The sequence below is a fragment of the Aphelocoma coerulescens genome, chromosome 1 (genome assembly GCF_041296385.1).
Source record: "Aphelocoma coerulescens isolate FSJ_1873_10779 chromosome 1, UR_Acoe_1.0, whole genome shotgun sequence".
NCBI classification, from domain to species: domain Eukaryota; kingdom Metazoa; phylum Chordata; class Aves; order Passeriformes; family Corvidae; genus Aphelocoma; species Aphelocoma coerulescens.
This window is the reverse complement of record NC_091013.1, coordinates 19,810,362-19,837,433: the sequence shown is the minus strand read 5'-3', so window position 1 is coordinate 19,837,433 and position 27,072 is coordinate 19,810,362. Positions and strand designations below refer to the sequence as shown.

Genomic DNA, 27,072 nt, shown 5'->3' with positions numbered 1-27,072 from the left:
AAAAAGCAGCAACTGCTGCATCCCATACACCGCCTTTGGTAACTCCCCTTCTGAGACTCAATAGTATCTTTGAGGAACTTGAGGCAGTGGAGAGAGAGACAAAGGAACATATACAAAATAAGCAGCATTTCAAACATGTCCAAGGGGACAGCAGTTTAAAATGCAGCAGGATTTCCAGGCTGCAGTGGGCTGTGGAGTACTTCTGTCAGAAGATCTCCTGTCTCACTGTCTGGGTTCAGTTTTCTACTTAGCTCCATGCTATAATTAGTCTGATAGCTGTGCACTTACTTTAGTGAGTAGCAAAGCAGCTGCTGGAGCTGCCTATAGCTGAATTGATGTGTCAGCTTATAAATTACAGTTCTATTGCCCACACATGGGATCTTAAAGTCCTAAAGACATGTCTCTGCAATTTGCTAATTACTGTAATTTTGATAATTTTATATGACCACCTCCTACCAAACAAAAAATATATTGAAGAATTTTACTAGTTTAAACCTGCTCAGGAGTTAAAAAGAAAAGTGTTTAGCACTTCCACCATGTTTTCCAGTGTGTGAGTGCTGAGGGAACAGGTGGGTACTCAACTGTTCACTTAGCTGTCTGCTCTGTAAAGAAATGGCAGTCTATCAGAAATGCCTACACAGATGAAGAGATAATTTTATTATAAGGAAGTGATTTCTCAGTCTAGTCCTCTTCCAGACATTTGCTATTTTTTTCTCATTATTTTTGGTAATGCCCAAAGTGCCTTCTTCGAGCATCTCTCAATGGCAGCTGCTGCAGCAGAGTGGCGCAGCCCTGCTCCAGCAGCAAACCCCTGAATGAGGAGTTCAGGAACCTGCTCTTATCCATCAAACCCTCAATGACCTTCACCCCCCCTCACTTTCTGCAGTTCTGCCTCATCAGTCTGGCAACCCTGCTATGTATTCAGTAGTTCATGTCAGGGGTATGATTGCACCCCAAGGAGGGATTTCAGAGAGGTGAGCACTGTGTTTCAGCTGTGGACATCTATTTTAAAAAGCCAGCACCAGCATGCCCCAGACACTTGTACTGTGACTTCCTATTTAAACCTTATCAGCTTTACCACCATCCAAAATAGAAGACAGCAGCCTCACTAACATGGGACCTTGGCACTCCGTGGTGTTGAGCTGTTATTCCGTCACTGCCCAGGAGTCAGGCCACCAGACTGAGTTTTCCAGTGACCAAATCTAGATGGGCTAACACCATCTAGATTCAGTCATCTGCTTCCCTCCCCTGACCTTCTTAGGGCCTGAAATCTTTATAAATAAAAGTCAGTAGGATTCAAGCACGGTGTTCTCTGTCTAGAAAAAAGAGAGGAAAACACATCACTGAGTGTGTATATCCAGAGTAAATCAGAGCTAATTCCCTCTCAATTAACACCTCACCACTCTCTCCCCTCATCAAAAAAAAACATCGAGGAACTAATAGCCTGCTCTTGCCAATTCTTATTAAATTATCTGTAAGCTCACACCAGATTATCACAGTGGCTCCATCTGGTCATATAAACCACTCTCTCCAAGTTCTTGCCCTCTGGAAAAGTCATCTGTTCCTACTGTGAGAAAAGTGACAGCCCACCTCACACAGCAGTGGTATGGTGCCTGATGGAATGGTATCCACCGTCAGGGTACCCTAATAAACACCCATAGTCCCAGCTCCCTGGAATCTGGCACTGGGTGACAGGGTGAGCTGTCAAATCCTGCCCAGCACTGCAAAACACATGCAGAGCCCTGTGGGACCGACAGTTCCTCAAGTCCTTTTCAGTGGGTACCTAAGAATCATGAGTGTCTTTGAGAAAACAGCCTCTTTTTATTGTAATTACGTTCCTTTTGCAATATTACAGCATGCAAGTGTGGAAGCACAGAAGTTATAAAGCCAGAAAAATCAAGGGTGAAAGCTCTATCAGCAGGAGGAATACTACTTCTCTGCTTAGTCATGAAGACTGCCCCTAAGATCATGGAAGAAAGGGCATGATCAGGATGATCTAAGCCCAGGAACGTTCTCTGAACATGGACTGCAACTGGCACCTAAGCCATGATCTCATCCAGCTGAGGGGGAGTGACAGTGGCAGAAGGAAGGTTTGCTCTACACTTTTCTGGTTCACACTAGACAAGGTTTTCTAGTCTTTTTTTGCAAAGCAGATTAAAAGATGTGTACCAAACCAGAGAAGAGGTATATGAAGAAATCGCAACTGTTCGTGGTGCCCTCTTTAAGTACTTTAACTGTTCTAGCAGTAATGGTAAAAAAAAAAAAAAAACAAAAAAGAATTGCAGATTGCTGTTTGCTTTTCACACTGCACTTCAGTAAAGATTATTCATTGTAAAGATTAATGCAAACCACACCAGACTATTAAGTTTTGAATTAGAAAAAAGGGTCATTATCTACAACAGGCTTTGTAACAACTTCTTATGTGTCCTTTCTCACACACAGATTGAACTTCTACGTGCCTGTCTCTGTAAGCCTGGGGATACCCAGCAAAATCCCCACGGCTGGCTGCTCCACAGGCATGGGAATGCAGAACTCTGTACATTCTGATAGGGTAGTTAAAAAAAACCCTAGGCAAACTGTGATTTTGGGTTTTGACATGCATTATATTATTCCTGTCTAAAACTCTTTTTTCCCAGTAATTACCCCCAAAATTATTACTTGGAGATTTTATTTCAAAATAATGAATCTGAGAAACACTTTGCTATTAGTTTTCTAAATAATTAGTTGTGGTAGAAATCCTGCTTATACTGGAAAATTTGGCCAATAAATTAAATAGAAGAAGCTGCCAAAATTATATTTACCTTTAAAAGTAATTAATCACTCATACACACTGAAAAAAAAAATGCTGGGAGCTTTAAAAATTTCTTCATAGCTTGTATCTTAAGTCTGCAATACCAGGTATATAGAGAAAAAAAAAAACCAAACCCCCTGCATTCTGTCCCCTCCCAGCTTTCACTGCTATTTATTAAAAGTGGGAATAAGCAAAACCCCAATGAATGCTCTTGCACTTTGATTTTATTGAAAGAAGATTTTATTTTATTTGGAAGACAAAATTGATTCAAAACACTAAAGACAAATCTACACAGAAATCTCTCCAGATCCAACCCAGAAATATTCATGAATTCATTTTTTCATTAGTTTTGGATAATGGAATTAAAATTGTGTTTCATGGTCTCTCACTCCCAATCTTTGCTGGATATGGACCAAAGTAAGTCCTCACTTGTAGTGAGAAGTCCAAATTTACCCACTGGGCCATGCTCTTCGCTCCTTAGAAAACCCTAGTGACCTAAACTTTGTAAATTATCAGTTTTCATCTAAATGTGTTCTTTGAACTCACATTTTGTATCAGTAATCTACGAGATTATCATCAGACCATGCAGGATGATAGCGTGAATGAGTTTTGCAGTCAAGCTGGGTAGCTTTCACAACTGGACATTACTGCCTATGAAAATGGCATTAGCAAACATTGCCATTGATGGCTGGCATCAGATCATCAGCCTCATTAAATCTCTTCTCTACAGAAGTTAAGGAGGTCTCAAAAGCATAAATGCAAGCTAATTTTGAGCAAGAGGGAAAGAAATCAGATGAAAATGCATAATTATATGAAGGAAATTATTTCAAAATTGTTGGTAATTTCTAAGGACTTTGCCAATTCCTTTCTTTTCACTCTTTTCCTCTCCTATTTTAAGAGTAATCTAGAAATCGCAGAGAGAACTTTTAGAAATTGGTAGAAATCTCACTTTTCAACTTGAGTCTGGAGGAAGATGGGTTTTCATTTACTATTATTATGGCTTCTTTCTTTCTATGAAAAGTTACTGGCATTTAAAGTTCATCTGTGAATTGCTGTCTAACAATGCATGAAGGGGGAAACTTGCCCTAAAGAAGTTTAACGGAAGTGTACAAAAACCATTTTAAGACTCTGAAGTTAGTATTTCAGAAGTTATGCGTTTTGATATGAAAATGAGATGTAAATGACACAAAATATGATAATTTTTTTTGTTTGCTCTGTAATAGCCTTTCCAAATTTTTGAAAGTTTTGTGGCCAAATCGACTTATTCCAATTACATCAGAAGAGCACAACAGCGAGAGCTGTGCTTGCGAAATACATTCCTTTAAAATGGAAAATAAAACTGCCTGACTGAAATTCTCAGACTGAAGGGCAAAGCAAGGAAAAGGAAGTTGTAAGGCGGGAATGGTATCTGCAGCAGCACTTAGCAAGGATGAACAAGTAGCAGTGGGAAAAAAAAGGACTGTGTCCTTTACTAAAGAGAAACTAAATCAGACTAATTTGTTTTGATGTTGATGGGAAATCACTGCATGTTTTGAAACACTGGGACCTAATAGGCTGCCATTCGACTGGAATCACAATGGTCTGAATGTCAGGAGAGAGGTGTATGGGCAGAAGAGTTCATATGGACAAAGCACAGACAGGGCTGCCCCCAGTGACGTAAAAAAGGAAACAGGACAGCTGCAGTTTAAACCAGTTACCCACTGGATTTCATGGCTATTGTTAATAACACTTTGTAAAGAATATTTATTTAGTGTTAATTAAAAAATTCAGCTCCAAGGGGAAAAAAAAGCAGATGTAAAATTAATGTCTCTATAGAGATTGGAAGTGGTCCATTTGGAATTTCAAAGGCAGGAAATTCATGAAAACAATCATGCAGTGGAACTGTCAAGCATTCAGTTAAATCAGTTACTTAAGGAAAAGGCTCAGTATCTCAGAGTCTGTCACTGATTGCTCCACATATTTAATGGTAACTTATTCAAAAATTCATGTCCATGCATGCAACAGGACTACCCAGTATGTGAGCTGCTATTATTGAAAATGTTCCCTTTATTACCACAACATAATGGTAAGTACTGTAGCTAAGCACACACTGTAGTATGGAGTATACACTACACACTCTAAAGAAAAACTCTTGCCAGGCTTAATATCTATGTGGGGTTTTTAACTTATGAAAGAACTGCAAACAGGCAATAATGAGTAGACTATAACACCAATTACTTATTTTTATTAATAAACTATCAACTTGATCCATTGTGTCAACCATGAATTGTTGCTGATTGATCAGTGAGTCCTACAGCTCCTCCAATGACAGAAGCAAGGCAGGACTGAATTCTGCCACGAAGCCAAACAGCAGGGTAAAACTTTATGTTAGTTTTGCTTTCTCCTCTATAATTAGCTAAAATAACTCTATTGTTGTTGTTGCCATTCTTCTCTGACTAGCTAACCTTATTTTAGTATATTTCTCTTTCTATCTTGCCTGATTATGGATATCTTTCTGCCCCTATTACACACAGAGATAGGCCAAGAAAAAAACATTATTTGCCCCATATGTTACTTGTGATGTATCTCAAACTACAGCATAATCCAGAATATATAAAAAGCACTGTCAGATGCTAATGGGCAACTCTTCTCAGTACTTTGGAACCATCTTGGTGTCCCCCCACTACTTCCCTTCTTGGAGGAAGGAGGAGCATCTGTCAGTACTGAGTCCATATTTTTCTGATTTAGTGGAAGCAGAATATCATCCTTAAATGTCTTTGAGCAAACCCTTTATATTATCTGTACTCTTCTTTACTCTGATCTACCACCACCATGGGAACGATGTACCTTAAGTTTACCAGCATCACCTTCTACTACTTTGACCTAGGTTTGAGGACAAATGCATAGACATTTTTAGCAGGGCTGTCTACTTTGCAAGATTTAAAGAAGGGGGTTTAGATACAAGCACAGAAAGAAAAGATAAATGACTAAATTATAACTCAAATAAAATCCTCAGCCATGCTTAAGCTCCTGCATAGCTGTTTCAGCTCCACTCTGCCAGAAGTTCTATCTTGCCTCTCCTTGCTGTCGGTCCTGGGACCTTGAATTCAGATACATTCCTACATTCCCAGCTGCTCCCTTTCTTCTGGAGTCAGGTTTTCCTGCTAATTCAAGTGCCCCCTGACAATCTACCTAGCTCAGTTTTTCAGACTATTCAGCAGGATTTCTCCAGCCCCACTTTGCTCATATCCATCCAGGAACACATGATCCAAATGTGAATGCTGATGGGGCTGGTAAACTTGCGTGTTTAAGACTACTCTCCTTAGTCAGCCCTGATGTCTGCCTCCACTCAGTGCAGATCACTCCTTTGGTCCACTAGAGATTATTAAAATATTCATATTAAATGTCTTACAATGCATACATTTTGTCCTGCTTGTGATCTGGGTTTCTTGACAGCTTTCTGTGGAGACCACACAGTGCTTTCAAATAGCTGAGAAACACTCTAAGAAGTTAGGAAGAGAAATCCAGCTCTACAGGACCACACTGACGATCCATTTAATTCAGAAGATGATTTGAGAGTAGTGAATATTTTGGAACAGAGTAAGAGACAAAGGAAAGCAGACAGAGATGTCTCCCTTGTATATTCTACTTGTTCCTGGCCCTGCACAATTTCAGACTTTCTGAGCCAATGGTCACATCAGCATCTTAATGTTTAATAGGCCTGAGAGGAGAGCTCTTCCATGAATTTGTCTCATTGCTATGCCTGGAAATGGTAGAAAGGCTAGCTTTCCTCCAGTCATTTGCTTTTACTGGGGTTCCCATGACACAGGAGGCAGTGAAATGCATAAGATGTTTCAGCACTTCAGAAGATAAGTACCTGGAAAACAGACATCTGACTCAGCTTTGGTCTGGATGAGAGCTCAGTGCTGCTGTTAGATGGAAGAAATCTTTTCAAGGGTAAACCACAAGCCTGGAATTGAATTTTAACTGAATATATCTGCCAGGGTCTGATTACAAACCACTGCACATTCGAGGCAGCTTTCTCAGCTGCCAGATGCCCAAGAAACAACACCCCAAAAATTCACCTAACAAGCAGATGCATAATTGCAGTGCACAAATAGTAGTAGCCAACCTCACCAACCCTTTCATCACACCAGAGCAGAGCTCAGCAGAGGGACCAGTCATTAGTTTCAGCCAACCTAACCTGTAAGGTTAAGGGTGTTGGGTTATACAGTCCAGTGGTGGTGTAATGTACAGGGTTACCTACCAGAGTTTCTTCAAGCAGTGGGCAGCATGAGCTTGTAGTTCAAGATCCAGCTAATCCAGATACTGAAGGCAGTCCTGCCTGGCCCAAACCTGGCACTCTGAAAAGTCCAAGGCAGAATATGATGGCAGTTGTTTCCTCCAACTCTAACAAGGAGTGAGAATCTTTGCAGCTATACAGCAAGATTCAGGTTTGCAAACAAACACACAGCACTGACAATATATGAGACAGCCCTGAAGGGAAGAGAACATACAAATTCTCCCAAAGAAGTAAAGTCTGTGTGCGAATCCATTCTAGGAAGAAGGATGATTTCCCTCTCTGGGGCTGCAAAAACATTTGTGGCCGTACAGCAAGCCTGTAGATGAACTTAGCAGGTCATGAGAAAGTACTGAAAATATATTTTATTTCTGATGAAATTTATTTCCTAAAGCAAACCTTTCGGGAGCCATAGTGACACCTAGACACCCACAGATTTCTCAGTCACCATGTGGGTACAAAGCCAGAGTTCCTGAAGAGCTTGGTCTCAGATTCTAACCAGATAGAAATGCAGGAGGTGTCTGAGGCACAAAGAACTTGTCTGGAGTCAAAAAGGCCAAAAATCATAGAGAAAAAAAGCGACCCTGATTCTCCTGAATTCCAGGCTATTTCCCAATGTATGCAGTCCCAGGCTCTGCACAAAATTCAAGCCATATGAAGGACAAAGAATTATAAAATCTGAGACTAATGAAGATAAACCATGGACAATACTGTAAAGTGGATGTATGTGGCATAAACTCAACTGAGCCAAGAAAATCACAGAGAATCCTTTCTATTATCACAAATAGATTAAATTAATGTATATTTGTAGAAGTCTTCTCCAAGAGCAATTGCTTGATCCTGTGCTGTAATGCAAACCAAATGCAAAGGGAAATTTTGTGACAAAGGTCTATGAAAACAATAAATAAATATACACACGCACACATATATATATATGTATATATATAGGTATATGTGTATTTAAATGAATACTCTAGAGACCTCTCCTGGAAATCACTCTTGAACTCTTCTTTCCAAGATAAGGAAGTTTTGAAGTCAAGACTTTTAAATAACTATGCTGTGAAAAAAACCCAGTTGTAATTTTATTTTCAGTCCTTTCACACTCCTGCTAGATGGGTGCCTTGTCCTCCTAGCATTTATTCAACATCAAAATAGCTTAAAACATCATTTACCTGCATGTCAGCAATTGGGTTGAGTGTTCACCACATCTTTCTGCTTAGCTTTCAAAAATTTGCAGCAGGAACCACTTGGTTGTATACATGGAAAAGGTTTGCCATTGCTGCTGCAATGGCAAAATAAACCATTTAGGATTATACTGGGGACACCAAATTTCTGTCCTAAGGAATAAAAGATGGTCACAAAACAGCTGACCCAGCATTCCTCCAAGCCCATCTTTGGACAGTGGCAATATGAGGATGGATCCCAAGTATAACTAATATAATTAATAATATATAATTATTTTCCAGTGGTGGAAATTTTAAGGCTAATCCAAAAACAAAATCATAGAGAATATGGTTTTGAACAAATCCCAGTACCTCATCATGCCCAACATATGAATTATTACACTGTCCTCATGGATATTTTTAATTCTCTTGTTATACAAAACATATACATTCAGGAAAAATGGGAGGAAGATCCTTATTTTATAGAGAGCCTGCTGATTCCCAAAAGACTGGAAGTGCATTTCAAGAGTAATTTGTCTTAACGCAAATCTAAGCCATGGCTATTTTTGATGCAGTGACTGAACTCATAACTCACAAAATGAAATAGAAACATTTGTCAGGAGTTGCAAACCAATTGTTGAAAGGCGTGCATTTGTCATGGGATGTTAAATATAAACTTACACAAGTGTAGAAGGCTTTCCTGTGATGAGCCCTTTACAGAAATAGTTAATTAATGTTCAATTCAATTCATTCATGGTAATTAGCAAAGCTGATTGTACTAAAATGTCTTTAGCAGCCAATATTTGTCATCTGGAGACTGCAACAAAACTCAAAAACCCAGTTATGAATATGGGAGTGACTTAAAGTTTATTAATAATACAACAAACAAACCTGATTTCCGACTCCTCAAGGAATCCTTGTAATTTTCAGATTGCAGTTCAAAATGAGAGGGAGCACAGTGATTAATCTGTGAGCTACAGAATAACTACTATACATATAACAGATGTCTGCTGTGACAAGGGGCACATTACCTTCATGTTTATATTAAGAAATAAGAGGGATTCAACTGTTTTATATGGGAGAGTTGTGGGAAAGATCTCAGAAAGCCCCTATGAGAAGGTGGGGAATTATAAATATTTGCAAGTGTTTATTCAGGTGCCACTACAGTACACTGGTGAAACACGGCCTGAATGCAAAGGGGAGTGAGGGGAAAACATCTGATCTAAATGTTACTTGGTTCGTTTCACCAGTACAGATATTGACTCAGTTCATCTCACTTGGTCAACACCAGCCCTGAGCCAAAACTTTCATGTTCATTAGCATCAGCTACACAGGCAACAGGACATTTTTCAAAGTAAAATCTTGCTGGAGAAATAATACTACTAAAAGTAATTACTTCTGAATAATTAGAAACACAGGAAGCAGCTTATCTTCATAAAGGTGGGTGGGTCCCAAGCTATTTGGAGACATGGCCCCAGATACCCTCCTGCTTTCCTTGTGCTAGGATTTAGTATTGAAAGATGCTGATGCCTTTGCTCCTTTTCAACCACCACCCCAACCAGCTTGAAACACAAAGCCGGATTCTTCAAGGAATGTGAAAAGTCCATCTACGTTTGCATGAGCTGGTACAAGGATTTAGTGATTTTGGTTGGAGTCCTCTTCCACTTCTGATGGGAGAATACAAGTATTTGGGCCCTACTGGGAAAAAAAAAAAAAAAAACCAAACCAAAACAAAAACAAAACAGCAATGCAGACAATAGACATAAAGGGTAGGATTCAGCTAAAGTGACCTGTCATAAAGTCATATGTGTGTGACCCCATGTCATCTTGGGGCTTCAGGTCCCACCATGTTCAAATTGCCTTATCTGAAAATGCTAGAAGTGATCTCCTGGACAGCTCTCTCATTTCTGCTGAGCTCACTTTCCCCACATGGTAACACCTACATATAGACATCTAAATTTAAAAACTGAACATACCTGAATTTTGTCTTTATGAAAGAGAGACTATGAAAACTAGGACACAAGGGGACTGTTTGTTGAGATGGGCCTTCCCTTCTCACCTGTACCTCTGAGCATCCAGAGAGACTGACAGCAATTACAGCATAGGGAACCCATAATCATTCTCCTTTTTGAAAACTGATCCCATCCTATAAAAAATGGAGGAGTCACAACTGGCTGCTTCTCTCCCCTGTTTAACAACTTTGAGCAGTCCAAATAACACACACTTCATTCCAAAATCTCGCTGTTTAAGTTTGCCCCCCTAATAGGAAATAGCTCCAGTACTCATCAAATTCCTTTCCTCCCAACCATTGCCTTCAGGGAGAGGGTCTGGGAAGGGAATTGTTTCAGAGCACAACCGGCTCCATTTGCCCCCATGGACAGTGACAGGAAATGATCCCAATTAATTCAGCTTTAGGAACACTGCCATCTGTACTGACAAAGGAAAATCATTAGACCATTGTCAGTTGGTGGTTCCTTTGCCCAGTGCTCTATGTGGCTGATAAGAATTACTGTGCTAAATGATGATAAACAAGGCGGGCGGGAGGGGGAATAAGTTAAGCTCCAATCCAAAACACCCCAAAGCTTCCCAAAAGGATCCCAAGGATATAAGTTCAGTAGCTGGGTATGCACAGTGTTTATTAACTCTGCTTTTCTTATCGTCAATTTCTGATTTCATTTTAAACATCTCCCGGAGGAACTCAAATGAAAAAAAATCAATTTATGTTCCAATGCCAGAAAAAAAACTGGAATAGATAATATCCAACCAAGGGGAAAAAAGTAAATCCAATCTGCACCTTAGTTGAGCAGAGTGACTCATTGACTGGCTAGGCAAGCATGTTGTACGTTTGGGGAACAAAAGATGTGAAATTCCAACTGACTTCAAAAGCAACAGAATCAGGTCTTTCCGAAAGCAACCTATAAAATATATATTCACTAAAACCCACAGGCATAAGCATAACTGTATGTATTTCACAGAGGTTATTGGTATAAAATTGCAGTATCACCAGGCAGCAAAGCAACATTTGGTTCAGTCTCCAATAAAAAAACTGAGAAATGCTGTACATGTAAGATTTGTTGTACCTCATGCCTGCCAGTTCTCTCCATGCTTCTAAAATACCAATTTCAATCAAGACCTGGCAATCTTATGTATATGTAAACAGTCCCAAATTACATGCAGTGCAAAATGTGCCAGAATCAGAAAGCAAAGTATTACTAAAAATGGCTTTTTCCTACAAACCAGAAACTGGTTTGTAGGAACTATAAACTCTGAATCTAATCTTATCTCTAATAAGAAACAATTGGCCCTACACTGTCTCACTGGCACCAATTAAAATTGTCTTTATTAGAGATGATAATCACAGGAGGCAGGAAAAGGGACACACAACACTTCTGTTTGACCTTGGAACATCCCATATGCATCACAAGTCAGAACACGAAGCAAAGTGAGAAAATAAATCTTGTACAGGAGATGCAAAATAATACAAAAGCATATTCCTTTGGAGAGGAAAGAAGCACCTCAGGCCAACCCACATGAGCAAACAGCCAATGGGAAAGTGAGCCATGGCACTGCGGAACATGCAGGAGCCCTGATAGATGGTCCAAGTACCTGGGGATTGTATAGGATTTCAGGACTGCCCGGGGTTTGTTTTCTACTGGATTCCATAAGAAATGCTTAACAGAATGACTTGCAGCAAAAAACAAGATGGTATTTGCTAAAAGAACCACTCAGTTTAGTTAAAATATCAAGACAGTTGGAGGAATGCAATAATCCCCCTTAGTCCCTGATCTACCTCCTCTGCCTGAGAGTATGGAGGGGTAGCAGAAGGAGAAGAAGACTTCCAGCTTGCATAGCAGGATATAAACAATCCTGTGGGCTTCTGCTGTAGTACTGTACTTTTCTACTATCATCTTTACTGAGGCTGCAAACACAAAGGTCTACACCTACTTTTCAAAATCCAAACCAAACACAGCAGATGAGGAAAAGAAAAACTAAAAATAAACTTAAGATCAATGATTTTCAAATAAGAAACTTCTTGGGGAAAAAACCCAGGTTCTTTTACAGAATTATCATCCTGAAAAACTTCAGCTCTAACTCCTTTATTTTTTACTATTTTTTTTTTTTTGTAGGAAGAACATGGCAGCAGTCTGGAAAATAGTGAAAGAAGGAAGCAAATCTAGATGCCATTTTGCAGCTGCAGGTGTCTGGACCCAGCATTTATACTGAAGATAAAGGGTATAAAGAGCACTCAGTTCAGAACAATATCCTCTTCTGCCTGGGGGGAAGAAGCTACAGATGCTGCAAACCAGCTGTAAGGACAAATCTGACAGAGGACGTTCCCGTGTTATTGGAGAAAGGTCTCTAATCATCTACAAAGCAAAGCTGTGGAGCAGCCTTTCAAAAAGAGTAGTGGGACTAGAACTTGAGTCTATAAAGACAAATTTCTCAGGTGTAGGTATCATATGGCTGTCCAAGTGAGAAGTGGGCTGAACAAGGTGATCAAGGTCCTTTCCTATCCATATCTGTATGTCTGCACATAATGAACACAATAAAGATGGCAACTGTGACACAAAGACCACACATACCATTTCACATATTTTCTTCTGCTGAGATAACCTACTCACTTTCATCTAGATAAGTAAAGTAGATACAAAATAAAATAAGGTAGCTCCTACAAACCAACAGCAAAAGAATGATAGAGTTGAAACTTCAAAATTTTGATCAAAAATAGTTACATGGTAAGCAAAGTTTAATTTTCATCCATGACCCTAGTTTCCAGAATGCCAAAATTCATTAAGTCAAGGACAAAATTTGTCTTCAAAAGTGCTTGCCAAGCAACAAATACAACTCCATGAGCAGTACATTTTGGGTATCCAGCATGGTAACTTTGAGCCAGAAGCTGAAGTCTGAATGTTGGTGTTCAGCTTGGTCCCTCAAACACCCTCACTGTGTGAGAAAGGCACTCCAATTCTACTGCCTTTACCAGTATAGCCACGTCTGCCCTGCCCACAGGCACATTCCTCCCCCTGACAAATGGAAGGGAGAGGAGGGGCAGGGGCAATATTTGGATTAAATTGATTAATCTGGGAGTGATCCAGTTCTAATCAACACTTAAAAGAAAACCCCACATTCCCTCCCACTGCCAAAATTAGGCCTTAGTCTCCCAGATCATCTAGCACTAATGAACTCAGATGCACTTTATGTAGCTAATTCTCATATGGTCTGACAAAATGGGAAAAAACAACTGCTGTCTTCCAACATATTAAAAAGATCCAAACCAGTTCAATCCAAATCATCACATTTGAAAATATGTTCACCACATTTGCAAAAATTTAAGACCACCTTTTATTTAATTATTTCCAGGAAGTAATGGAATATTTCTATTAAAAGTTAAATCCCAGGACCACTGTTAGCAGATTGCACAATGTAGGAGATCCTGGTTTAATGCAGCTTTCAGGAGTTGGATTTTACACCATGCTTCAAGATCTAGTTCAAAACAAATGTCTGGTTATTAGTTGAACCCATTGTTATAAAAGTGAGCAATTCTGTAGCAACAGAATATGTGAACAGCTGAAAGAAATACAGAATCGGGAATCCTAAGCAAATGAAAACCTTTCATAAAGGAAACATTCCAAAATATATTTCCAAACAATGGTTGACTGCAACCAAGTAATTCACACCCTGTTGTGAAACAAACAGTAATAATATCTAGCAGACACTGGGGCTCAGAAGCAAACAACAATTCCCTTTATTTCCCCCTTCTCTTCCAAGCTGGTTTACCAAAAAAGTGTGATTAAAAGTAGCATATATTAAATAAAAGAACTGAACTCACTTCCAGCTCTAAGAGAGTAGATTAGTAAATGCATTTTTTCCTCAAGTGTTATTTCTAACAGAATGCTCTTTTAAAAAATCAATCAAGCTTCAAAGTCAGCTTAACTCTTCAAAAAATCACCTTCTATTTAAAGTATTTTTGGCATGAGGTTTGGCTATTGTTTTCAGCGCTCCTTCCAAAGGCTGGTTTGCTGTAACAGAGTGGCTACAAGCTCAGACCCCACATAGTAGCTGTATGCACTAATTTTGCAGTTACTCGAACTTGCATGGGGACAATGTTCACCAATGCTCTGTGCTGAAATCACACACCATTTAGGTTTGAAATTACTTTGCACTTCAATACAATTAATATTTTCTATTGAAACTATAGAGCAAATTTCAGCCTTAGTCAGACAATACTTCGAGTTATTTGAATGTTGACAGTGCAGGGTTTTTGCTAAAGCTGTGTGAGTGACAGTTTCCGGCACTCTTTTAGACATGTGGGTATGAGCATCAGCAATTAAATGTCAAGCACCGAAGGGCTGCCAAGGCCCCACAGGCTTCCTCCTGGCCCTTCAGGTTTGGGCAGGTGGGACATCCTTCTCCCAGGACCTCTCCATTGTAAGACAGATATCCACGTGTCTGTTTTCTCTCTGACCCAGCCAACGTCAAAGGGAGCTGTCTCATGGACAAACCTCAAGCACGTCAGAAGTTTTTGAGGTCTGTTTAATCCCTGAAAATTTGGATCAGTTTGAGAAATCTGTATCCCCATCTGGAATAAAGACCAGTCTGCTGTGGGGCCTAAAGCCTTAACAAAAGAAGAATCTCCAGAGATTTTAAGTGGTCTTAGTGTCAGAGAAGAATTAAAGTGCAAATGTTGAGAGGGAGTGGGGGGTTTCTTTTTTAATCATTAACATTTTGTAGTTGATCTTTTACTTAGTTGAAAACCCTGAGGCTGTTGGTTTTTTACCAAACCCATTCACCTGTGGCAGAGCTATGAACTTTGGCATTTCAGAGGTTTGGCTGCCATGCAGAGATTGCATGTATTTTTTGTACTACTTACACTGTTATCATCAGTGTACACATCCTATTGGAAGAAAAACCACCCTGAAGCAGTTAGCTAATGCTGAATTTCTCTGTTCTAAGAGCAAAAGATTTTGCTGAAGCCTGATGAGACTGACTCAATTTTACAGAAATCTCAAGAATCTGCTACTGCCCAGTAATAAAATCATAACAGAAATCCAATAATAAAAGTACTTTCACAACAAAGTTATGTGTAAATGATTTTGCATTGCCGGCTGTTCTAAAATGCCATTTTAAAACATTTCCTTCTAGAATGTTCTCTGAAAACTTTTTCCCAAGTTAAAAATTACAGAGTTTTTAAAAGTAGAAATTTGAAAATTTTTATTGATGCAAATGGTCTGTAGCATGCTACGCTCCAGATAGATTATTTTAAGTTTCTGTATGACCATATTTGTGGTCTTTTTCCCTCCCTCTTGCATTCTATAAATAAAAACAATTCAACTGTAATGCAGACCATCCTTATATAAGGTGTATGGAGCAAAGACCGACTTTTTCTTTTCTTTTCTTTTCTTTTCTTTTCTTTTCTTTTCTTTTCTTTTCTTTTCTTTTCTTTTCTTTTCTTTTCTTTTCTTTTCTTTTCTTTTCTTTTCTTTTCTTTTCTTTTCTTTTCTTTTCTTTTCTTTTCTTTTCTTTTCTTTTCTTTCTTTCTCTCCTTCTTTCTTTCTTTCTCTCCTTCTTTCTTTCTTTCTCTCCTTCTCTCTTTCTCTTTCTCTCTTTCTTTTTCTATCTATCTATCTATCTATCTATCTATCTATCTATCTATCATCTATCTATCTATCTATCTATCTATCTATTTCCATGGTACTTAGAGCAAAACCTCGATTGGACACTGTAGCATATAAAGTAAGGATGCTGCAGAAAGTGAGAGATGACCAATGTGTTGCTTCTGTTGCATCGTTCTAAGCATTACTTAAATTCAGAGGTTGAGGTTGTTTAGGCAATTGGTGACTGACAGAATCAGCCCCAGGAGTTTGCATCAGTTTCTCTCAGGAACGTGGCAATAGAACTGACAGGATGCTAGAAAAATATGCCTCTTATTTTTTTGTCTTGTTTGGGAAAAGGGAACATCTGCCTGTTAGTGGTTTTGATTAGCATAACATGACTACTCTACTGTGAGGGGCAATACTGACCCTCAAGACAGAGGGAATAGTGAGTCAAAGAGAAATAGAGTGAGTCTATTTTCCCTGTAGATTTTTAGGCTATGTAGCATTAGGGAACAGATCTTTGGCTTTTCTACAAGTTCCCTGAAAGTCACTACCACGGGACTTTCCTCTCTTCACCTCTTTGAGCAGGAAAACTGGAAACAATTAAAGATTTTAGAGAACAGCTATTCTCTCTCTTACCTCTGGGCATAACTCCCAGATGTTTCAATGCAAGTTCAGCTTCCCTGCAGGAGGGAAGAAGCAGCACCTTATGTCTCCAAAGTGGACCTTGTTCTCCATGCTCTAAATCCTTCAGATATCCAAAGTGGATAACTGAATGAACACAAAGACAATCTCATTAGGAAAATGATTATGGACCTGAACAGGTGTGCCAGAACAATGAGGCATCTGTACTCTGACTGGACCCTATTTAAGGAAGCAGAAATAAAAGTTTTAGAGATTTCAAGACAGTAGGCGACAAATGGCATTGCATACAAAATTTGCACACCATATGGAAAAAACCTCTTCAAGTCTAATTTCGGTCTTTTTCCTATCACCCGTCTCCTAATCTCCTGTGGAGATTAGGCTCACACAGACCACTTACATCCTCATTTTATGCCATCCAAAAGTTCAACTGTATTGAGTGTTCAAGAATATGATTTGGAGAGGAAGGATTTACCACAATGACCATTTGCATATGGTCTACAGGAAAAAGAAAAATGCAATGGATTCACATTTAGTGAATGAAATACTGAAGCTCCCTCTCTGTGGATGCCAAAGGTAAGTTTGGCTTATTCCACTCCATGTGTGTATAAAGAAATATAAAACCACACAGGGCTACAACGCAGAAGCTATGCTATATTTGCTTAACAAATGAAATATAGATACTTAAATGAAAATTAAACAGTCAAGACTTTGTTATTGTAGTAGAGCCAAACGAGTCTAAAAATCCATAGAATAAATAATCTATATAATCCTCTGGTTAAAATAGTTCAAGAGAGTAACTCATATCAACTCCAAGAATTTGCTTATGCCTGTCTGCTTGACTAGGTCTCTGTCTTTAATTTAAACTGCAAATAGGATATGCAGTTATCTTCTGAAGGGCTTTGCAATTGCTTTTCTCTAAATTAATTGTAGGATTCAGCTGGTTCTTAATCTGGATGGGACAAGATATGTCATACAGAGAGCCTTGTTTGCAATTTCATTTCAGATTTTTGTAATCAATTTCCTAATAGGATTATATTCAGGGTTCATTCACTTATCTCAGCACTGAGCCTTAAGTTTTCCTTGGCCCTATGCTTTACAGCAACACTCCTATTCTACTCCTTGTGTATTATTATCAGCACTGAGCATAAAAGACATAATGCTGATCATGTCCTTAAAATAATAAAAGATGGAAGAAAAGTCAGATATCATCTCCAAGCCAAGTGTACAGCATGAAGGAGACATGCTCTGACTGCTTAGAAAATATTTAATTCAAAACCCTCAGAAGCCTGAAGTGTTAGCAGTCAAAGAAAGGGGAAAAATGGGAATGAGTGGGGTCACACTCCTCTGAAATGATTTCATTGCTGATTTCCATAAGAACCAGAGACACCTCTTTGAAAATCCTGATGGACACTGATTGTAACTGCTCCCTCAGCCTGTGACAATCTCCTGAGGGTTGCTACAAAAAGTCCTCAGGCAGAAACCAAGCCAAGTTGTTTATTTTTGTTTCCTCTTTTTACAACTTCTGTCCAAGTATTTTGACCCCAAAATTTTAAGACATAGAAGACAATAACACTGAGTGTCAGTCAGTCTCTTTAGCACTTACACCAGGTGAAAGGATATTAGCTACAAAGGCTGTGAGCACCATGTAAGCCAGCACAGGGTTTTGCCATAGAACAGAGGCACAGAATCATAGAATAGTTTTTTTTGGAGGGGACCTTTAAAGGTCATCTAGTCCTGCCCCCCTGCCATGAGCAGGGGCACCTTCCACTAGAGCAGGTTGCTCAAAGCCTCATTCAGCCTGTCTTTGAACACTCACAGGGATGGGGCATCCACAGCTTCTCTGAGCAACCTGTTCCAGTGCCTTCATTCTAAACAAATTCTTCCTTATATCTAGTCTAAATATAATCTCTTTCACTTTAAACCATTCTGCCCTTGTCTGACCTCTACCTGCCCTTGTCACAAGTCCACATCCAGCTTCTCATAGGTCCCCTTCAGGTACTGGAAGGTGCTATAGGGTCATCCCAGAGACTTCTGCAGGCAGAACAGTCTCAGCTCACAGCCTGTCCTTACAGGAGAGGTGTTCCAGCTCTCTTACCATCCTCATAGCCCACATCTGGACTTGGTCCAACTGGTCCACATCCCTCTTATGTCAGAGCCCCAGAGCTGGACAAAGTACTCCAGGTATGTTTTCACTAGAGGGTCCTGTTCCTTCATCTTGATAAAGAACCACAAGGTCTATACGGAGAGATGGGGACGTGCATTTTTGTTTTATACAGCTAAAGAATTCCTCTACCAATAAATAGTTCAGCAGTCAGGAAATATGAAAGGTCTGGGAGCACCAACAAAACCAATTTTATTAGAGCCATAATAAACAGGAACTTGCACCAGTATTCCCACTGCAGAGCATGATTTTTTTTTTTTTTTCCCTTGAAATCAATTATTGGAGCACAGATTGCTTCATAGTGAAAAAAAAACCTGACAGAGCATCTCAAAAATTTTGTTTTCTATTTATATTATTATTATTATTATTATGCAAACCAATAAAAACTTATTTTATTGTTGCCTTTAAAACTCCTACTTAATGTGATTTTTGTCAGTTTAAAAGCTGCATAAACCTAATCTTGCACAAGGCAAGAAAACAGACAGTACCTCATGAAATTGGTTTAGAGGTATATGGTAGAGTTTGTCTTCTATTGTGGACACCTTCCATTTCACCAAAGCACCAAAAAAGGTTTCCCTTTCTTTTCCTACCCTTATAAACCTCCATAATGTCAGTCCTCATAAAAGGAAAATTTATGCAGTGGTCAAGCACACCTTCAGGGTGTCTTTTCTCTGAGAATCTCAGCTGTGTCCAAGGACCTAAAGTAAATTAATCAATCCTTCACTAAATGCATGTGTTCCTGAAGTTCAAAGTGTTTTCCCAGTTCATTGAACAAATCCTCATTTGCTAGGACATTTCCAGTCACTTAACTTTAGAAATCCAGCCAATTACTAAAGAGAGGAAAGTTGGATTATTCCTGTGCTTATCTTCCAGAAAAGCAAACTCTTGCAGACTATACTTAACAACCTAAGAGGGGAAAAAATAAACAGAACATTAGGAAGGTTTGAAATCTTTGTGGGAGAAAGGATCTAATCCTGACTGTGAGAGTATTCTGACAGTATAATAAGAGAAAATAATGCATCCCTTTAAAGTCATTATATATGTTTTGTATTGTACCCCTATACTCACTGGAAAGCATAACTAAATCATAAAAAAATATGTTATGGGAAGTGCAGTGTAAAATATACATGAGCTGGTTAAGGGTCATGTGTCTCAGAGAGAGCTCAGTCTAGCTAGCTGTGTCTTCAGCACAAACTGAGGAAAAAGGAAAAAAAAGGCTTTCCTGAGCCAGAAACCCACAGTGGAAGGTGATCAGAAGAGGAGAAGCATTAAACCTCCTGGCTGACAGACACTGTTCACCATTGCCTTGAGCTAACACAAGGTCCCTGGGCAGGCAAGGACAGTGGGCTCTAGGGCAGTCTCCACTCCTTTCACTTAGCTAGAGACCTGAAACTGATTTTTCCAGGTGCAAGGCAGCAGTTTTTTTCTGATGATTGAGAGTATGCGCATGTGTGCAGGCAGATTGTGCACCTTGAAGCACCCTTGGAGCTTTGCCCTTGTGGCAAGAAGAGGGTTGAGTGGTGCATGCACTACACTGCATGGAGGTAAGGAGCGAGCAGATGCTCAGGCTGGCTACCAAGGCAAAGCTCCCAGTCTTAAAAGACATATTTCGAGATTTTAAACATCCATTTGTTGCAGATAGAGTCTGAGGTGGTCATTTAAATTGAACTTTCATCCTTGATAATACAAAGGTTGTTAAGTAGGGCTTCCAGAAATGTGCACACACCTGTCTCCAAGGGCTTTAAACCTGGAACAGTAATATTTAAATCAGTTGAAAAAGTTACAGGATAAGATAAAATCTCCTCAGGTTAAAGAACTGATGCTTTGGTTATTCCCTCATTCCCACCCCAACCTTTACTTACCTACAGACATATACTATAAACTACAATTGTATTAATGATATTTGGAAATTTTCCCTTGCAAGTACCAGTTGTTTCCTCCTCTTGATAGACTGTATTGTTTTCTGCTAAAGTTTCATTGAATAAAGCATCTATTTTCAAGGACCACTAACAATTTTAATATGATTTCCTTATACCTGCAGGTCCTCTCATCTGCATTCACACTAGTGCTTACAGCCAACTCTGAAGGCAGACAAGTTCACTGCAAGGAGGACCGAACCTACTCAGTGTCTTGTATGTTTTCAGTAAATACAGATTTCTTCACCATCACTCTGCCGCTTGTGACGGCCAGATTTTAATGTTAGAATAGAAAAGCAGGTTAAAAACACACCTGGAAGAAAGTCTCGGTTTTCAGCACAAATTTACATGGCCAACTTTGCAAATAATAGCCTGGTGTTTCACGTGGTCTTGTTCCAAAAATCCTAGAGGGATTTCAGTTGTTTCCACTCCAAAGGAGCAAAACATTTCATTGCCCTCTGAGATTTCTTACATATTACATACAAACATTCAGACACCAAAATGAGTGCAGTAAGCCAAGCATACAAAATAAATGATGTATATGTTGTGTGCAGTAAAGGACCATGAGAACTAAGAAGAGGAATACAAGGTCTTACTCCACCTAGGGTCATGCTTTTCTGCTTTCTTGAGTTCTTTCAGATTATTTAGCAAGGAACCGATTCAGAATTCACTGGATGGCTATGCCTCTAGGACCAAGAACTCACCATGGTCCAAAACATCTGAGATAAGGAAAAGAAAGAGAGAGAAGATATTTTTTCTTTACTTGCAAGAAATTACTTCTTGTGCAAGCCATAACCAGCATCTCTGTCCTCCTGAAGACACATGGGTAACCCTGGCACTGCAGCCTGAAGGACCACACTATTGCTTTTATCCCTCTTGCATCTGAATGAGCACTTTGCTGCTAGGCAGCATCATGTGCCCTGGAATGGTTATTTCCAGTTCAAGAGCTGGCCTTTAGGCCAAAATAAAAAGCATATCACTGAAAATTTTGGGTTTGTTTTCTTGGAATTAATCCCACATTTCATTCCAAATCAAGCAAACACTTGTCAGGACCTAAACTAAAAATTTCAGTCAGCACTGCTGTGTCCCCAAATACACACTCCTTCAGTCAAATGGTCAGGACTTTTACCTGAGGCATGGAAAATTTAGGTTGAATCTCATTCTCTTTGTAAGGTTATTTATTTTTTATTACATGCCTTCTACATGCCTTGTTCTTCAAGTGATAAGGGCACAGTTCCCTCACTCTCTTGTTCACACCACAGAGCTTTGTGGAAAATACTGGGCTACTGCCTGGAGGAGGAATTGGATTATGTCTCACCTCTCAGGGCATGTCCTGTTGTATACTTTTTTTCCAATATCTGCATATTAATAATGGATGGCATAGCACTACCAGGTCACCCTGAGGAAGATCTGCTTGCAAATAACCTTTAGCCTTGCATTTCATAACCTGTCCTCAAAGAAACTGGGATGGGAGGAGGAGGGGAAGGAGTTGAAACTCCTGTGCAGGAAGAGAAGTTGTCAAAACTTGGTCTTCCACATTCCTGCTGGACTGGCTATTGAGCAAATTACAGAGATGCTTGACTCCCTTCTATTCATCTAGCACAAAACAACAGAATGCACGCTACCCAGCAAGTTCAGACACATAGCTTTAGGATGCCAAATCTTCATTTTTCCTTGAAGGAAATAATCCCTCTCCCCAGCCCTGTTTCCAAGGGGATTAAAAAGAATCTGTCAGCTCATTCCTCCAGGCTTGCCTATACAAAAGCAGCACTCCATAAGAGCATTTATTTCTTGAGTCAGAACAGTTTTTCCATCTAGTAAATAAAAATTTTTTTGGTCCTAATAAAGAACCATTCATATTTAATATCTTTAACAAGAACTTTTTATACAGTTCCAGAAAATAAACCTGCAACTAATATCCTGAGTCTGAGAGTGTTACTGATCTTGCCAAGTCAATCTAGTACATTGCTTTAGAGAGTAAGAAAGATAATATAGAGCCTCTGGGTGGGATTTCTTAAAATGGGCTCAGAGGAGAGCAGTTCTAGAGGCAAATGGATAGCAGGGAAATGAGCCCTTCTCCTCTCTAGCCCCTGAGCAGAAAAAATATTCATATTCCATTCCTGTCCCTCACAGCAGTGACACATCTATGTACTGTAGATCCTGACTCAGATAAAACCCTTACCTTCCAACTCACCATCCTTATTTCACTGTGCTGAGCACAGGATGGCCCCAAAAGCCAACTCCACACTGAGCAGTGTGAAAGCTTCTGGGGAGTTCATGGCTGAGAAATGTAGAGGCATAGAAAGCATGAGGTATACAACTGGACAGAACAGGAAAACAAAGATATACACAACACAGAGAAAACAATGATTATTTCATAAACAATTTTGTGAGAAGAACAGATGGATGGAAACACTAAGCAAAGGCTGCAGCAACTGTATAATGGGATAAGTTGTAGGGAGGGAGGCCATTTCCTATAACACCAGTCCCAAGAGGAGGGGGTTGACACAAAATTAGTAGAGCAAAGGATTTAACCTCTTGCCCAGCAGCTTTCTGTGCAACTCAGTACTGAAATAAGTGATCTTCTGGAAAGACTGGACTTCACCAACAAAGCATTTGTTACCATTCCTGTGCCTGGCTACATCAGTGAGGGGTTCTGGGACTCCGTGTCATGAACACATGTGCCACCATCAGTCAGGGCAGCAAAAAATCACTGGATTATCCTTTAGCCAAGACAAATTAAGCCAGAAAACACAATACAGAAGGCCTTCAGTTGCTGCAGGATCTTAAGCACTGATACCGAATTTCTGGGTGGGAGTCCCAGAGACTTCGTGGAAAGAAAAAATTTGTGTGATGAAAGAGGGCAAGCAAGGATTCCTTTGATAGGGATAGGCTGTGAAAAAAATTAAAATGGTGATTTGTCCTAGTAGGCTAAGCATAGGTATCCCTGAGGCACAAAATGGTGTGCAATACAAAAATCTCCAAACTGCTGTAGCTGGCTGTTGAACCAGTAGTGGTATCATTATCCCACAGTAGATACACAGTAGATTTTAATCAACTGATTAAAAAGGCAAATCTTAGGACCTTGTGCCTAACAGTATAGCAGTATACCGGTACACCAGCTGGATCTGATCTAGTATTTCCACATAGAGATGTGCTCTGTCCTGTAGATCTACAAGAGTGAGGTTTTTTTCCAGTTCTCCATTTCATAATCTGGGTACACCCCAAGTATCCCTAATGATGTCTCCTGGAAGCATCTCCTCTTTCATGAGCCCTAGAAACCCACCAATAAAAAATAGCTTCTTAGGGACAACTACTAATAAAGTGTTATGTTGAAAAAGTCTGAATTAAAGAAGACCTTAAGAAAGAGGACCAAGAGCTGAGCAAGGAGATTTCTCTTGTGTTCTCAGTGTCCCATGACCACAGTGTGATGATCACCTCAGATAGTGCTTGGGGTTCTAGATGGTCACAAGGCACAGGTAACTACTGCAGAGAAAAGAAAAAGAGTATGTATATATATATATACAGTCAATGCAGTATGAGGATTGGTATTCAGCAAGTACAAAGAGAAGGAAGAGTGGTCATTTTTACTTACACAGTCACAAAGACCTGAATAAGCAGTGATGGCTCATAGAATTGCTGAGGCTTGTACCTACCTTTATTTTTGCAGTGGTTCTTCTATGCAGTAGCAGGACCCCTTCAGGAGGTGGCATTTCCCCAGCCTCAACACAGTGCAGCCAGGGGGTTGAATACACAGCTGTGATTCCCCTTTGTTCCCTGGCACTGCACAAATACCAACACTTCCACAGACCAGGATTCTTCTCATAGATGCACAGCAACAGGATGAAAATGGCCACAAGCTGCATCAAGGAAAGTCCTGACAAAATACAAGGCAAAACCTTTTCCATCATGGCAGTTGATGGAACAGGTTGCCCAGAGAAGTTTAGACATGCCTATCTAAAAACTTGATGAGATTCAGAGCAAGCTACTCTGGGAAGCTGGCCCTGCTTTGGGCAGGGGCTTGGACCCGATGATCTTGGAGGTCCTTCTCACTGAACTGTGCTGTGGGAGTGCTCTCTGCTCTCCCATTAGTCCTCACCAAGCTCAGCTGATCCTGGCTGGAACAGGGTGGTGCATTTCTCACCCAGCTCCACACTGTCCTCTCATACTGCCAATAACAATTTAGCACTTAGCTCCCAGTCAGCCTATGAGGGACAAAGCTTAGGCTGCATCTCAGGCACCATCCATGAAGGACCAAGGCCCCACTCCCCCTCAAAGTGAGGGACCTGAAGCTATGACTTGTCCCACGAGGTCACGTTGTATTCCTTGTCCATTCAACTCTCCCTTTCCATCGCAGCAAAACCAGCGAGGTCTCACTGTGTCTGTCACATCACCATCACAGTCTCACAGTAACTGTGTGAGGACAGATCCCAGCCACTCTGGGTGGAGACTTCCACATGTGCAAGGCAACTGATGACCTGCAAGTAGATGTCCTAAAACTCCTGCTCACACAGCTTCTTGCCTCCAAAGCAAAGCTGAAGCAACAGAGGCCATGCTTTGCCTAGCCAGACTTCAGGTGTTACCAAAGAACTGTTTAGATCTGTTCATACCTCCATATGCTCAGAAGACCTAGGACCACCCCTTGAAAATGCCAGGATTTGAGCAACTTACTGGCAATCTCTTTTCCTTCCTTTACACCTGATAAAATCTAGCTGTGGTTAATATTCACATGTTCTGCTGCACTCTCTCTTAGCAAAAGCCTGCTCAAAAGCCCTTCAAGGCTTTATTCCTTTTGATGGGGTTTTGCTGGCCAATACAAAATCTGGATGAGATTACAGCCTGACTGAAAGCCATAGCTCATCATCCTCTTTAAAATCCTAGGGCTTCCTGTCATGGTAATCAGCTGCTTTGGAATACTCATCCTGATGTTTTACATTGCAAAACATGCAGGGTAACACCCTACTTGGCTAAGACAGGTGATGGGATCAGCAAGGTTGAAGCTGAACCTCCTGCTCTACCAAATGTGCTCCCATATGTGGTCTTGTCTTCCACGATGCTGGAGGCCTCAGGAACCACTAACAAAGAATAGCAACCCAATCTTCTTTTCCAGACAGAGCTTCCAAAAGGAGAGATTTGGGGAACTGTGTGGATGCTTCCATCATCCCAGTGCTCAGGATATGGTGGCATTCCCAGACCTTGAGAGAACAAGTTGCCAGGATGCAATTCAGTTATCCCAAGTGATGCCTAAGACACCACAGCACAATTAGGAATAGCAGCATGGCTGGAATACTACCAAAGATGGGATCTTTGCTTATAAGGTTTGTATTGAGAGAAAAAGAAGGTGAAACCCAAACATTTTGGGTAGCTAGGGCGGTAATGTCAGTTAACAAAAATTCTGAAAGGGGACTTTGTGTATTTTTATTTCATGCTGCCTGAAAGTTTATGGTATAAGAAGCCTTTCTAAACTACTTCATCACATCTCAGGGTGTTCATCTGAGCGCACTTCATTCACTTTGCTGAGCATCTATCATGCAATACTGAGATAAATACTGAGAAACATTTTAGGATTGCTCCTGCCTCTGAGAACAGGCATTAGGATGTGGCCCACTTTGTGCTTGGAATAAAAGAAGAGCTGAAAGGAGGACTAGAGTGTTGCTTTTCCCCAGCTGCTCTTTCAAAACACTGGGAAAGCACCCCAGCCACCCCTGGGACCATGCAAGGATTTGTCTTGTGATAATATGTGCAATGTCCTTATATGCCCCCTACAATATCCAGGAACAGATGCCTAAAATAAAGGAAAGTCATTCTAATGGGCACAGATTACCTTAGATGTGAGTCACGAGGACATTTCTTGGGACACTGCATTTATAATGCCATCAAGCTCTTCAGACACTGCCTGAAAAACACACAAAGGTCTTGCTACTGTTTCTGTCACAGCAGACACTCTTGCTTTATACTTGTTCTGACAGCTGAAATCTCAGCTCTCCAAATGACAGTTCTTGCATTCAATCAAGTGAAATGGTCAGTATTACATGAGTCAGTTCTGGCTTGCAGTGCCATCCTGTTAACATGAATCCCCAAACAGACTTTCTTTGGCAGCCCAACCATTCAGTATTCACTCCAGAGTGGCCTTGGTGTTAAACATGTGACAACAAGCGGAGAAACTGAAACAGAACAAAATGCCCTTCGAAAAGATCCCACAAACAAAGCTAATTTTATGTCTGTTCTGCTGTATCAACAAGAGTATAATGTTCAGGAAACATGAAAGGTAGCTTAGCACCCAGACTGGCAGAGAGAGCTGGGCAATGAGACTGTTCCTCTGGTTAATCCCTTTGTGGGAACATGGTCCAAAACTGTCATGCTTTAAAGTAAAGGTCCACAGGCTCTGACATGCAACAGATATTTGAGTTTTCTGCTTACCTTGCTATGTGACTTCTATCTTAGTTTACTGAGAAAAACTATAAAGCTGAGAGGTCTATATGAATGTATTTTATTTTCCTGTCTCCCTCCTCACTGAACATC

At 40.1% G+C, this 27,072-nt stretch overlaps 1 long non-coding RNA gene across 1 annotated transcript in view; it reads right to left on the bottom strand.

Moving 5' to 3' along the window:
• The window catches only part of LOC138118011 (uncharacterized), a 64,179-nt gene extending 37,731 nt beyond the window's left edge, over positions 1–26,448 (bottom strand). Inside the window, exon 1 of the long non-coding RNA XR_011154959.1 lies at positions 26,375–26,448. This is a non-coding gene — a long non-coding RNA (uncharacterized lncRNA). The remainder of the gene's footprint in view (positions 1–26,374) is intronic.
• Between the last annotated feature and the right edge of the window lie 624 nt (positions 26,449–27,072).